Source organism: Rhamphochromis sp. 'chilingali' (genome assembly GCF_963969265.1).
Source record: "Rhamphochromis sp. 'chilingali' genome assembly, chromosome: 8".
NCBI lineage: Eukaryota > Metazoa > Chordata > Actinopteri > Cichliformes > Cichlidae > Rhamphochromis > Rhamphochromis sp. 'chilingali'.
The window spans coordinates 4,038,789-4,052,757 of record NC_137935.1 but is presented as its reverse complement, the minus strand read 5'-3'; the positions used below and the strand labels follow the sequence as shown (position 1 = coordinate 4,052,757).

The 13,969-nt window shown below is 39.8% G+C and overlaps 1 long non-coding RNA gene across 3 annotated transcripts; it reads left to right on the top strand.

Annotated features, from left to right (window-relative positions):
* The first annotated feature begins 11,890 nt into the window (after positions 1-11,890).
* Positions 11,891-13,969, top strand: LOC308400714. Of its 3 annotated transcripts, none has more exons than XR_013972403.1 (4): positions 11,891-12,431; positions 12,817-12,995; positions 13,217-13,298; positions 13,832-13,969. It is a non-coding gene; the product is annotated as an uncharacterized lncRNA (long non-coding RNA). The 3 variants fall into 3 exon arrangements; XR_013972404.1 differs by having other exon boundaries at positions 11,893-12,431; positions 12,855-12,995; XR_013972405.1 differs by lacking the exon at positions 13,217-13,298 and having other exon boundaries at positions 11,894-12,431; positions 13,832-13,967.

Genomic DNA, 13,969 nt, shown 5'->3' with positions numbered 1-13,969 from the left:
GCGCACTGTGACTTCAACAGCGAAGCCGGAAACGTCCGGTGAATATTTTCAAAATAAAACGACCAAAATGAAGAATTACCACAGCAAGAACTTCCCACTTTAAGTCCCAAAGCAGAAAAGCTGATGTGCTTATAACTGCTACATTTCTTAATGACTACAACAATTGGCTCCACATTAGCTAAGCACGTGTATGGTTTCACAAGTAGTCAGTATATCTCTAATATGATCTTGTAGTTTTGCTTGCACTTCCTTGATTTAGTTTAATTTTAACCCTGAATTTTCCAAAAAGCCCGCTGATGCAAACCTCTGGACTCACAGATCGTTTGTCTACTTTAAACAAACACACAAACAAAAATTTTAAAATGTACTGCTGATATAATATGAGGATATGCCATATCCTTATTTATACCTACTGTCAAATTTTTGGAAACAAATTGTTTTAAAGATTATGAATAATAACATTGACAGTAACTAAATCTCTCCATATTAAATTTAACTCACAGTTAATCTTAATGGTAGAGCACGACACTAAAAACAGTAGGCTCATCAAAAGCATGATAAAGCTTTCTTTTTGAAATTTAAACATAAAACCTCCTGTTGAGACAAACAAAAACAATGTTGTAAATTGATGTTTGTTTTTTAATGTCCCCTTGTGCTGATGTAACAGATCAACTTTAATAGACAAGCTGTGCAGATACTGTCTTTATTGTATCAGTAAATGCATCCCTGATATAAAAGACATGTTCATTTCCTAACCATGTGGTGGAAACTCAAGAGATTTCAAACTTATTTTACATTGTGGGCCATTTACAGCCCATGTTGGTCTTAAGTAAGCTGGACCATTGAAACTAGCCTGTGACTCAGAAGCTTAACTGCACATTCAATCTTCAGGATATCTTCATGTAAGAAAAAAAAAGTGCAATTTCCACACTGTGCTCATTTTTTCTGCATTATGAAGAAATGCTGGTGCAGTTATTGAAAATCATTCAGCAACTCTTTGGTCTTAAATTGTCAGAAATAAATGTATGAATTATATTATTCTGGTAGCTCACTGACCAAACTCACTGAATTAAATTAAGCTCCTAGGACCTGGCATCCACATTTGGGCACATCACATTTTAGGTTGTCTAGACAACAATACAAAATTTTGCTCTTTCAAATGGCTTTTAAATAAGCCATATTGCTCAAAGGGGCACAATTGTTTTTATACTCAGGAAAAAATGTTGCTGTGTTCGAGTTTTGCACATCATTACTCAATTGTGGCTTTATAGGGTTCTATCGAACCCTATAAAGCCAAACAGCAAAGAGAAATTAAAATTGCATGTCATGAAACAGTTTAGGCCATAGGATTTTAAATAAGCGTTACTTTTTCCTACTCCGTTTTTCAACACGTTATTTATTAATAATAATGGATTGCATTTATATAGCGCTTTTTGGGGCCCTCAAAGCACTTTACAATTCCACTATTCATTCACTCTCACATTCACACACTGGTGGAGGCAGCTACAGTTGTAGCCACAGCTGCCCTGGGGCAGACTGACAGAAGCAAGGCTGCCATATCGCGCCATCGGCCCCTCTGGCCAACACCAGTAGGCGGCAGGTGAAGTGTCTTGCCCAAGGACACAACGACAGACTGTCTGAGCTGGGGCTCGAACCGGCAACGTTCCGGTTACAAGACGAACTGCCAACTCTTTGAGACACGATCGCCCCTGTGACTATGATTATGATTATTCTGTTTATAATGTGAGTCATCACAAGAGCCAAGGTGTTAAAGGTGCGAGTCATTTTTAATCCTGGGGTCAACAGGTGAAACACAGCCTCAGATAGCTTCAATAGCTATCTGAGGTAAGGTGTGAATGGGGGTTGAAGTGCCTGGGAAGGATTGAGAGGACTGCCTTGTAGGTGGCTGATAGCTGGTGTTGTAAACCACCCGCCCTCAGTTCAATAATGGTCGTTCACTTTTCTCTCGAACGGCCTGTCTTCTTTGTATAGCTGAGTATTGTCCTATCGAAGTGGCTCTTCTATGTTGTGTCTTACATTTATGAAGTGACTGCTTTGTTTCTCCAATTTAGAACTCAGGACTCCTCGCTGCACTGCACAGCAGTTTTGTTGGGAGTTTTGTCCATGGCATGAATCAGTTTTTGTGCAAGTGTGTGGCTAGGGTCTGTGGTGCACTGGGATGTCATGCTTGGTGAAAAAGTTCCTGAATTTCTCTGAAAAACCTGCTACATAAGGGATGAGAAAACTGTTCCACCTGTTACTGTGTTTCTACCTAGATGGTGTCTGACCTTTTTTCCTGTGCAGCTTCCCAAATTTGATGAAGGCCCAGTTGGGATAACCACATTTTAAGAGCTTTCTTTCTGTGTGTGTTCCTTTCCTTTACCTTTTGCTTTTTGTAACGTTTCCTGCCGGTCGATAATATCAAACAGTTCGTCCAGTGCCCATGTGGTTTCAGCGTGGGGGGGGGGGGGGATAATATATCTGCAATCACGCCTCGCTGGCTTAAAAGCCTGGATTTTGAGTTAACGTTGTTGTTGTTATGTTGAGCTGGCAGCGGGACAGCTGCAGCTGTGTGTGTCCAGCAACCGTCATTAAAGAAGTAAAAATTATCACAACGCCACTGGGTCTGTCGTGCATGTTTACAACGTCTAACAGGATACTGATTGGAGGTAAAGCTAGTCCTGTCGTGTGAGGAGTTGACTCCCTCTAATCGTTTTCGGACTGCATCTGCACTGGCTCAATTGTAGGCTTACAACTGTGAGATGACATCAAAGGATGCTATGGTTTCATGTAGAGTAAGCTTACACACCTTATTGGTGAAGTCTGAGTCTTTGATGTGGGGCATGTGTAGTCAAGATGGTGACGAGGTGTTTGGTGGTTTTTATTATTAAAAGTAGGACTCCTCCTTTGTGGATCAGTGCACTCAGATATATGGACTTTGAGTATCTCCAGAATAAAGGCGGTGGTATGTTGGGTGATAAAGGGCTTATTCGCTTAGAGGTTGTTAATGACTTTTGCAATTAATTACTTTGTAGCTGCTTGTGAGGTCTCCCTTAAGACCTCATAAATGTTGCTGGGACTGAGGAATTATGCACCTTTCCAGTCAGCTGGTAGTACGTCGATGTTTTGGCCTTTACTCAGGGATGTGATGGGCTTTTCTTTAATGTTGAGGTTGGACAAAGGAATTCTTGCACTGTAGAGGGCCTCTTTAACAGTTTTCCCAATTTGCTTTGCTTCAGATAGTGTTCATTTATTAATCTTTATTACTGTTTCTGTAGCGGTGTTGAGATAAACTATGGAAGGCTGCTGTGGAGATATGAGAAACATGAGTCTTCTGAGTAGCACATCCTTTTCCGGTTTTCTGTTTGAGGTCCCCATCTAATAAGTTCATCGCCTACTTATTCTGGCTGGCTTTAGTTAGCCATCCTCCTGTTCTTTTCCAGATGGTCTGGATATTGACTTGAAGTGATACGTTTGTGTTTTTGGTTTACAAAGTTGTCTTTCTTTGTTTTTCATGAGTTGTGCCAACTGTGTCTTGTCCACAAACTTTTAAGATGGAGAAATGTAAGAGTGCTGCGAGTTCCTGCAGGGTCTGGTTTACTCTCGCTTTATAGCAAGAGTAAACCACCTATATTGAAATTAACCCATCTTATCCCTTCACTCATGAACTGTTTCTGTGCTTCCCATAAGATGTCTCTTGACTGTAAACCCAAGTCTGGATTGTCTGCATCTCAGACCATGTCCACACTAATACGTTTTTGTTTGTAAACGCATCTTTTTCTCTCCATTTTGGCCTTCCGTCCACACTGAGACGGCATTTTTGGTCAAGGAAAACTGAGTTTTTTGAAAACGCTCTCGAAAGTGGATAAATTTGAAATCACTGTTTTTGTGTCACAGTGTGGACTGTGAAAACGGAGGCTTTCGAAAACGATGTCATACGATGCAGTCATGTGACCAAGTCAACTAAGATGGTGGACTGAATTCTACAGCAGTTGTTTTGTTTGCTCTCAATTTTGACAGCCCTATTAAAGATTCATATCAGTTTGTACATGCTCCAGATAAAACTTGGCACTTTTCCTCAACATTTTGCAGCAACTTTTCAAAGAGCCGGAAAGTAAATAAACGGCAGATGGAAATGACGCAGCTCAATCATATTACTTTTCACGCATGCACAGTACAGGAATGTAGCGTTTTCAGTGTGGATGTGGAGCGTTTGTAGACGAAAACACAGTTTTCCAATTTATCTGGGTTAGTGTAGACGTAGTCTCAGGTTAAAGCAGAGGTGGTTCTGATACGTTTCCTAGAGGATAACAGAGTTCACAATGTCGAATAAACTTTTTCCTACTCCACTACTAACCGCCTGCTAACAACTAGAAATCTCACTCAATCCTAGTCTATGTGCATTGTTCTGCACAAAAATAAACTAAAACAAACCATTTTATACCAACCTTTTTAACCATCTACAAACACTGTTTCATCAACAAATGTTCAGCAAACACAAACCAGTCCGCAAAGTATGGCTACTTACTCACATTACCAATAAATGGCTAACAGAGGATTTAAGCTTTTCCAAAACAAATGATAGAACTTTGACAATGACAATGACAGCAACCTAGTGTTTGTAACCAGCAACAACAACAGGGACAAAACCCCATTTCGTTAAATGTGGCTCCAGCTTACAGCAAAGAGTCCAATTGAGCATTAATTTGTTTATAAAATAAAAAATAAAAAGTTTCTCAGTTTATAGTGTGTGCTTGGACTTTATATATCGAATCCAAGCACACATTAAAGCTTTCTTTTTACATTAAAAGTTTAACTGCAGACAACACCTGTCAAAAAACAAATAACTAAACCTTTTATGTGCTTAGCTATCAGCAAGGTGTTTAATTTAACCGGTCAGGTAAAGTTAGGACCAAGTTCTCTGTTCAGATGCATATTTTGATGTTGCCTTACTTCTGTAGCTTTACTGCAGATTTTCTTCTGTGTAACACAATTGGCGCTGGATGAAGCAGCTAAAAGAGTTCACTTTTCTTAATGTTGGATTTTGTTGATCAGGTGCTTTGATGAAAGACGCCTGCTAGTTTCTTCCCAGTAATGGTTTTACTGGTGATTATTGGAACAGCGCTGCTGTTTTGGACGCCAGAAAAGTGGTCTTTTACTCAACTGACTTCACCGTCCCAGTAACAGCTCCATCTCTTTGCAGCGACTCCAGCTCCAAGTTAAAGTGGGCCACTAACACAACAGTCACTGCTGCTGTTGTGTTATCAGTGTTTTGGTTTAAAACTGGGCCCTGTGTTTGCTTAATGTTGTCAAACTTTTTATTCACATGCTGCTCCTTAATATGTTTGTATTGCAGGTCAGTTTCTAGTCGCAAATGTGTGTGAAATGCTTGCATTTACATCATTTAACACATTGGCAGGCTACAGAGCCGGGCACTGAAAGAAGCATCGAAGCAAATACTGTTATAATCGAATCATCAACGTACTCGATGAATTGCTGCAGTCCTAATTTAAAACTACAATAAGATTTTTTTTCCATATCAGCAAGTCCTCTGTGAAATACAGTGATTCCTCACAACACTGAATTTTTGTGGTTTCATTCCCATTGAAAACAGTCACAGATGTACCAGGTCACACAGTTCTCACAGTTCTATGTTAGCCCAAGCATTTTTCTGTTGTGTGTCTAGTAAAGCTGCACACTTAAGTTGGCAAACTTAAAGCTTCTTCTTATGGTAATTTTCATTCAACACGTTGGCGTGATAACATCCGCTCATGTGGTTCGGCACATGAGCCACATGAAGCTCAAGTTGAAATCCTGAGACTTAATGAATACCATAAACCTGACTGCCTGGGTATGTATTTTTCTCTGTTTTCTTTGAACATGTGATCAGGGGAGAGCGCGAACGCAGTCCCCCACTACCAGAAATTATGCAGTCGAGATTCCCACATTTGGGGAATTCGCAGGGGTCAGCACAACCGGAGTGCAATGGCTGAGCCTCGCCCTGGGTGAACCACCTTCTTGATCATGGTATCTCCCCTGCCAGGTAAGTATGAGTTGTTCACCTCACACATGGGGGACTCTTTCACACACAAACCCTGCACACTCACGGTGCTCACAATCTCACAATCAACACAAACACAGCCTGCAGGAGGCTGGGACTACACACTATTTATATACACAGGAAGGAGCTTCCAACAGAGCCACATCAGGTTATTTAGTTTAAAATATACGGGGAGTCTTTCCCATCATGCATTGCTGCATCTGCACAACAAAAGCTAACTGAAAGATCAACATTTTTCATCCATTTAACCTCCTTAAATCCACCAACAAACCAACAGGAAGTTCAAGTAACTCCAAGTTAAATCAAACTGCAGCTGAAAACTGTTTGATTCACGTCTGATGTTTAGAAAAAAGGAAAAAACGCATAAAGCGCACACGTTTTCTGCTAACAGCACAACCACTTCCTGTTCCTTTGCTCTCTGCTGCTGAACAGTTCACTCTCCTCCTGCTGCTGCCCCCTACTGTCCCGGAGTAGGAACACTCACTTTAATGATTTCAAACTACATTCTGCAGCTTCAGACTCCTCTCAATATTTGACTCTCATTGTTTGACTCAATAGGTCAAACAAAAGTATTTGAACCTGTCACTGCTTTTATTGGAGATTCATTCACATCTGTCTGCATTCAATTTCTAATTGCTCTTGGCTGACGCTCGCTCTTGCCATCTGATTACTCAATGCGATTCCATTTTTAAAAGTCTGCAGCCAGTCACATACTTTGGGCATTTCCTCTCTGGTTGTAAGTTTGCCGTACCCTGAATGTTCACCTTGACCAGTGATAACAGTGAGAAAGACAAGATCGACTGACCTATCAGAAAACACAGATTAAGGACGAGTCCACCGCATGAGCTCCCTGCAGCTCACAGGGACCAAGAACAAATGCTGCAGCTGGAGTTGAGTTTAGGCCCTTCTGCACATAACAAAGCCTGGACTGCCATGACTGCAGAAGTATGCTTCTCCTTCTTAGAGAGGACATCCCAGCCAGTGGAAGAGAAGTATGTGGTACACCTGAACTAACAAATATAAATGTCATGCTTGGTGAAATACACGACAGCTGCAGAGAAAAACAAATGGCACCAAATGGTCAAGATGAGATGCTGCTATCAGCCAGATATCTGGAACTACATCGGACATTCTGCAGAGCAGCATTCCTGTCCACTTTTGCAGTGACAGGAAACAAGACGATGAGGGGGTGATAGCTGGATCAATATTTCCTACTATTCTCCCTCGTCTCACAGGCGACCCTCAGTAACTGTCCAGATCCAAAATCAAATACAAAACCTATTACAGAAGAGCCGAAGCCTTTTCTTACTTTAAATGTTACTTCAATGCATGCATTTTGCAAGAATTACACTTCTTACAGCGAAATAGGGCTGCAGCGATTCATCAAGTATTTTGAAAAATTGGATTATAAACAATCCTCAACACAGTCTTTGCTTCGCTGCTTCATTTAATGCCCAGCTCTGTAGCCTGCCGATGTGTTCAAGGATGTAAACGCGTGCATTTCACATGCATTTGCGACTAAAAGCAGACCTGCGATACAAAGGGATTTAGGAGCAGCGTGTGAATAAAAAGTCTGACAATATTAAGCAAACACAGGGCCCAGTTTTGAAAAGAAGCACTGACATCACCACAGCAACAGTGACGTTACGTTGGACACTAAATTATTATTAATATTAATTAATGTCTACACCATCATAACATCTTGTTTGCAGCAGCATAAAAACTTTGCATCAAAGGCAAACTTCAGACTGCTGATATACTCGCATCGCTGCATTGCAGGCACCACATTCTCCTTTAAAGGCTTACAGACAGAAATTCACTGCACACTTAAACAAGCAGACGCATGAACAAAAATCACAAAGCCTTCCACGAAGACAGTAAAGATTCATTTTTTATATCTTATTTTAGATTGCATATTTATCTTACTTTATTTGGCTTTGACTTTACTTGAGCGCATTTATATATTTTGGCAGCTAAGAAAATATTTTCTTTAAAAAATTACAATTTCAGATGTCACGTAAATACAAAAGGTTTGGGGGTCTTTTTAGAAAAATGAAACAGATGATGGGTAAAAAAAAACATCAATAGATCAATCTATTACCAAAATAACCCAATAGATGCAGCTGATATAGTCATAGTCAGATTACCAAGGAATGAGCCAACTTTAAGAGAAAAGCGCTTTGGATAATAAACATATACATAAAGACCAAACCCACAGCCCACAGAGAGCTGCTGGGTGACACAGCCACTTATTTCATGAACAACAGAACAGTTTTCATAGCAAGAGATTGTTATACGTCACTGGACACAGGCAGACACGTACTAGGGTCTAACATTTTCTCTCTCAGGCACATTCAGTGAAACACATAAAGACGACCCAGGTTCTACTTGAGAAAATAATAGATGGTTAAGAAGCAGACTGGACTACTATAAATAAGACATTTAGTCTCACTGGAACTAGCTGTATAAATGAAGGTTAAATAAAATAAAAATATTTACTGCAAGAAAAAGAAAAATATTATCCACCAGCACTGCACCTTTTTCTTCTCTAATCAGAATCATTTAATAATCCTTAAGGAAATTGTGTGGGTTACAGTTGCTCCGAGAGGATAACAGTAACAGACTGAACTAATTAAATAATATATTACAAAGCCTACAAAATATGAGAAATAGCTCTAAATCACAAGCTGCTTTCTGTTTCTACTGAAATAAATGTGCCAATATATAGAAACGGATATTGGAAAATGATCAATAGAAGACTTAAAGACAATAAATGTAGATGTGGTTTTGTTTCCCACTGTAGATGGAAGAGTGTGCGTGTGTGCTGCTTTGTCTGCAGCAACTATGTGTTTGCATTGTTGGTGTGTTGCAACTTAATATAATAATAACCTAATACTCCAAAATTGGTGATCAGCCACAAGAAACCGCGAGGACTCTCAGTTACACTGGTGCTGTGACCACCTGGACAAACTTTCACTGTTTTTCCACATGTTTAGGGGGGGTGCACCGTTCCTGGAGATACTGCAATACCAGGTCGATGCGTGGAGTGGACGGAGCAAGCCCCTATTCCATCTCCCTGTTCCAAAAATCAATTTAATATATGGTCCCCGGGTAGGGGACGTATCAGATATTAAACTGATAAGAACAGATACTACACTTGATCTTAGCCAAAAGGCCGAGAAGCGATGCCGGGAATATGTCGGAGCAGACGGAGTCACTCCCCGCACCGTCTACCTCACTCACGGTTCGGAAACGTGGTACTCTTCCGTCCAATAGGAAGCAGAAAAGCAAAAAACAAGTAGTACACTTAATTTAACAATATTAATGTTATAAAACTCACGCCCATTACGTTAAATACAAGTGCTATTTTCACTAACGAAACAGAGATTTAATTTAGCAGAAAGAGTTAATGTTTTTACGTTTCTAGTTAAGAAAAAACGAACTTCACTAGCGGTCTCTGGTGGCGCGGAGGGCTAACTGCACTCTTTAAGTTACACTCTAGGGTATTTACAACAGTCAACTCCATGAACAAATTGTAAATATTAACGAAAATCCTTTTTGTTCTGGCTCGAGTTTTCCTTGCAGAACACCCTCTACATGACAGCAGCAGATACCAGTCAAAGTCTGACAACATCCTACCGCTAACATGCAACAAAGTAAAGTTAGCGCATACTTTGAGTCAACAAACTTCATAAAAGTCTCCCGTAAATCCATCTGTCTGAGAACTAAACACGCTATAAATATTCTGCAGGCTGTGATAAACACGCGCTTGGTGTGAGGAAAAAGCCATTATAGCCAAAATGGCGACTGCAGTTGAGACCTAAACAGCACAAATCCACGAAGAGCCGTATGGAACTCCAAAGTGTTCAAAATTAAATAAATAAATAGGTCAAGATGAAATAAATAACTATGTGAATAAATAAGACACAGATATGTAATGTGAGAATGATATTGTGAAATAATGGAACACATTTTGAAAACAATGCTCATTATTGTGAAACATATTACATTCTGCTATATAAATTTTCTTATTATTGTGTGTTACACCCCGGCCTAGGCAACCGGGGTGCAACGTAGAAAAACAAAGATAAGGAAAATAAAACCACGAAGGCTCTCCACCAAAATCCCAAAACGAAAATATCCCATGACGAAAGTATTAACCAACCCATTCACTAGTGATGGGACGTTCTGTATCGAGGCTTCGAAGCGTGTGTCGGGTAATGGAGGGGGCGTTTCCGCGAAGCGCGTATCGAGGCTTGCTTCATTTATGGGAGGGGCTGAAAATGATGACGTCCGAAGCCTCGCTGCCCGGCCACGTGACTGGTTCATGAAGTGGTTCGAACTTTGCCGCGAGATATGACAGCGATATAAACCCTCAGACTTCATTCAAAAATGTGGGTGTTTGATGGAGAGTTGCGGTTAGTGAGAGTTTGGAGACCGTTTGGAGGTTTATGAGAGTGAGGAGAGAAAGTCAGGAGAGAATGGAGCCAGCTAAGAAGAGGAGGATGTCCTCCCCTGTGTGGGAACATTTTGATCTTATTCATCCCAACAAGGTATGTAAATTTCTACAGAAGATGTATTTTCATGATACTGATGGTGCAATACAATTTATGTTGAGCTGTCTTGACTTTTGTACAAGGTGAAGTGTTGTCTATGTGCCAGGGAGCTGGGATATAACAACAACACCTCATCCATGCTTAGGCACTACAGAGCTTTGCATGAGAATAAGGGGGACACCGATTGTGGAGCAAGACCAGGTGAGCCATCAAATGCCATGATACTATAGCATGCTGTAATGTTACTAAATGATATAACAATATCATACAACTGTTATAAGTTACGTATGTGATATTTATATTTGTGCTTTATCTTTATTGTCTTTCCTCAGGAGAACAATCTCAAATAGATGAAGACCTGGTTACCATGGTGATTGAGGACTCCCAGCCATTTAGCATTGTGGAGGACAAAGGATTCAAAAGATTTGTTAAATCATTAAATCCTAGCTATGTTCTCCCCACTAAAAAGGCCATAAAAGCAGTGAAAATTTAGTTTTTACAGAATAAAATGTGAACAGGCAGGACTGAGGCTCAAAGCCTCAGTGTGTAGCTGTCCATACCTCAACGTTACAAAAGCACAACCACTGTCCACACCCCAACCACACCTCACCTCACAGTAAATGATCATTTCCATTTTAAGCATTTCCAAATAATCATTTCCCATACTGCCACTATAAATATACACAGTATACTGCATCACTACAATATACATGTTTTACACACTCCTTTTGTTGTTGACATTTACAGGCTGTGTGCAAAATGCCACACTCTTCAAATTCATGCCAGCTATTATTTTTACGTCCAGTAGGTGTCCTGCTAGAGCAAATGAAGCTTCATGAAGCTTCGCGTTGGGGTGAACCAATTGGATGAAAAGCTTCAGTGCTTCATGGGGCTTCATCTGCCCATCACTACCATTCACAACTATTTACAACAGACTATTTATTTACAACAAACCACCAAACTATTTACAACACGGGGGAGATCGCGACCATGACACACTGAAACACAGGGTTTAAATACATAGAGGGAGCAATCAGGAACTGGACCACAGGAGGGAAACACAGCTGGGGCAAATTAGAACTGACGAGACAGGGAAAATGTAAACTGAACACACTAAGATAACACAGACTTTCAAAGTAAAGCAGGAAATACATAAGTCATGCAAAAACAAAACACTGACACACCGAAACGTAACATGTGAAATATTATTTCATGGTCATTATTTTTCACAATAACAGAGATTATTCCTGAGGCATTTTATTTATTTCCAGCCGTTTTTAGTCCAAAATGACCTTTTTTCAAAGTCAGTCTTTATTTCAAAATCCCGTTTTTCCCGATGGTCTATTTATTTCATAATGCGACTTTTCAGCAGAATGACTTTGTCTGTCAATCAAGAAAGACAGGGCGGAGCCAGTTGTGTGATTGGTTGCTCCTTTACTCAGACATAAGTAATAGCACATGAATTGTCGATTTAGGTTTAATGGTGCAATGCATCTCCTATGCAGCTGGCGGCAGTATGCAGCTCAAAATAAACTTAAGGCACCGACAAATGCAAAACACTGGGCGCGAATAACGTTACAGGTGTATCAATTCTTGTGAAGGGCATGGCTGCAGGAAACAAGTCCGTTTCTGAGTTACTCAGAGAACTTGCTAACCGCTTAGATTGAACGTCTTCACCTCAGTCTGCGTATTGCAGCAGTGTACTGGAGATGACGTGGTCCCTGGTCCAAGTTCTCATCACAACCGCACAGTGTTAACGTTAGCAAATGCTAACGCTATCACAGCTAGCTCCACTCCACGAAACGCTGTTCAGGGTAAGTAACGATATGTTATTATTGCTTGGTTAGTCTGTCTGTCTGGCAAAAATGAGCTTTTTAATCAGTTTAGTCACAGATTTTTTTTAATACTGTTTTTTATCATAGCAAAGATTTCTATAAATTAGGTAAGAGAAAATAATTGTCTTCTGGGTTAATGTCTGTATTACTATTTACATTGTTGTAGGTAATAGTTATTCATGACTGTTTTAAAGTGGCTTATCTTCTGTGCTAATATGGAAGACAAGTAATCTATGTGAAAGAAAAGAAAGCAATTTTAGTTCAACGTAGTGATTTTGTAAGTGGGTATAATTTGAAAATGCTTTTACTAGTACAGTGGATGTTCTTTAAATATTTAACATTTAAAGTGTGTGTCACTTTACAGACTCCAACTTCAGTTTTGGTTTGGTCTCACCGTTGTAGGTCATAACACAAACAAGTCGTCAAGTCAAGCAGCTGAGGAAAGGGCTTAAGGAAACCATGGTATGGCCGCTTCTGACAGAAAGATCAGACATCATTCCTCCTTTCTTACCAAGGGAATCAGAGACTGCTCCCTGTTGTGAGGTAAGGTCAGGTCACATCTTTTAACATCTGAATAGTAAAGGTATTTGGTTAATTTATGAAGGATGAACATTAATTGTTGACACAAAACACCAATATACTGTTTTGTATGCGTGGGTTAGTTGAACAGCTGGGTTACATTTAATAAAAATACACCTAATGTTGCTGATGCTCTTAAGACTACAAGATAAGTAAAGCTATAAAATGACTGTGGCCTGCCACAGAAGATGAAGATGAGGAAGAAGAGGAATGCTCTCGAGGATAAATGCAGAGTGGCAGGTTACCTTCAGTCCTTCATTGAAAATGGTAAGTCTGCTGCGATAGGTATTTTGCCATTGGTTTTCTCTGATTATACTTTGGTAAATTACATACAGTCCAGTGATCTTGGGTCATTAACAAAGTACACTATAGTAGAGCTGGGCGATATGAGATTTTTTCATATCATGATATTTATTTTTATTTATTTTTTTATAAAAAGGACAAGAGCGGTGAGGTCTATCGCAATAGTTTAATTTTTCTATTGAGAAAAAGTTATTTCGCAATACATATCGTTATCGTTCTATCGCCCAGCTCTACGCTATAGTATAATTTTGTTTTGTTATTTGCTCCATGCAATACATAAGAGTGGTGGCATTATCAGTTGCACTAGAATTGTATGTAGACTACTTTTAGCTTTGTTAACATAAAAATATCTATAAAAGCTACAACAGCAATTTGAGTGGGGCAAAAATGTCTGGTGCCCTGTATGTAAGTGGTCATCTTTATGGTATTTCTCCATAAAAGATTCAAAATAATGAATATAGGATGTCATTATAGTTTAAAACAATCTTCTGTTGCAGCATCTTGTGCACAACAAAAAGCCCTCATCAAGTTTTGGACAGGATGGGAAGTCTTGCCGAGAAATGACTGTGGAAGTGGTCAACAGCAATCTTCCAAAGTCTTCCACCGGTTTTGAAGTACTACGTCTTCCTGCACAC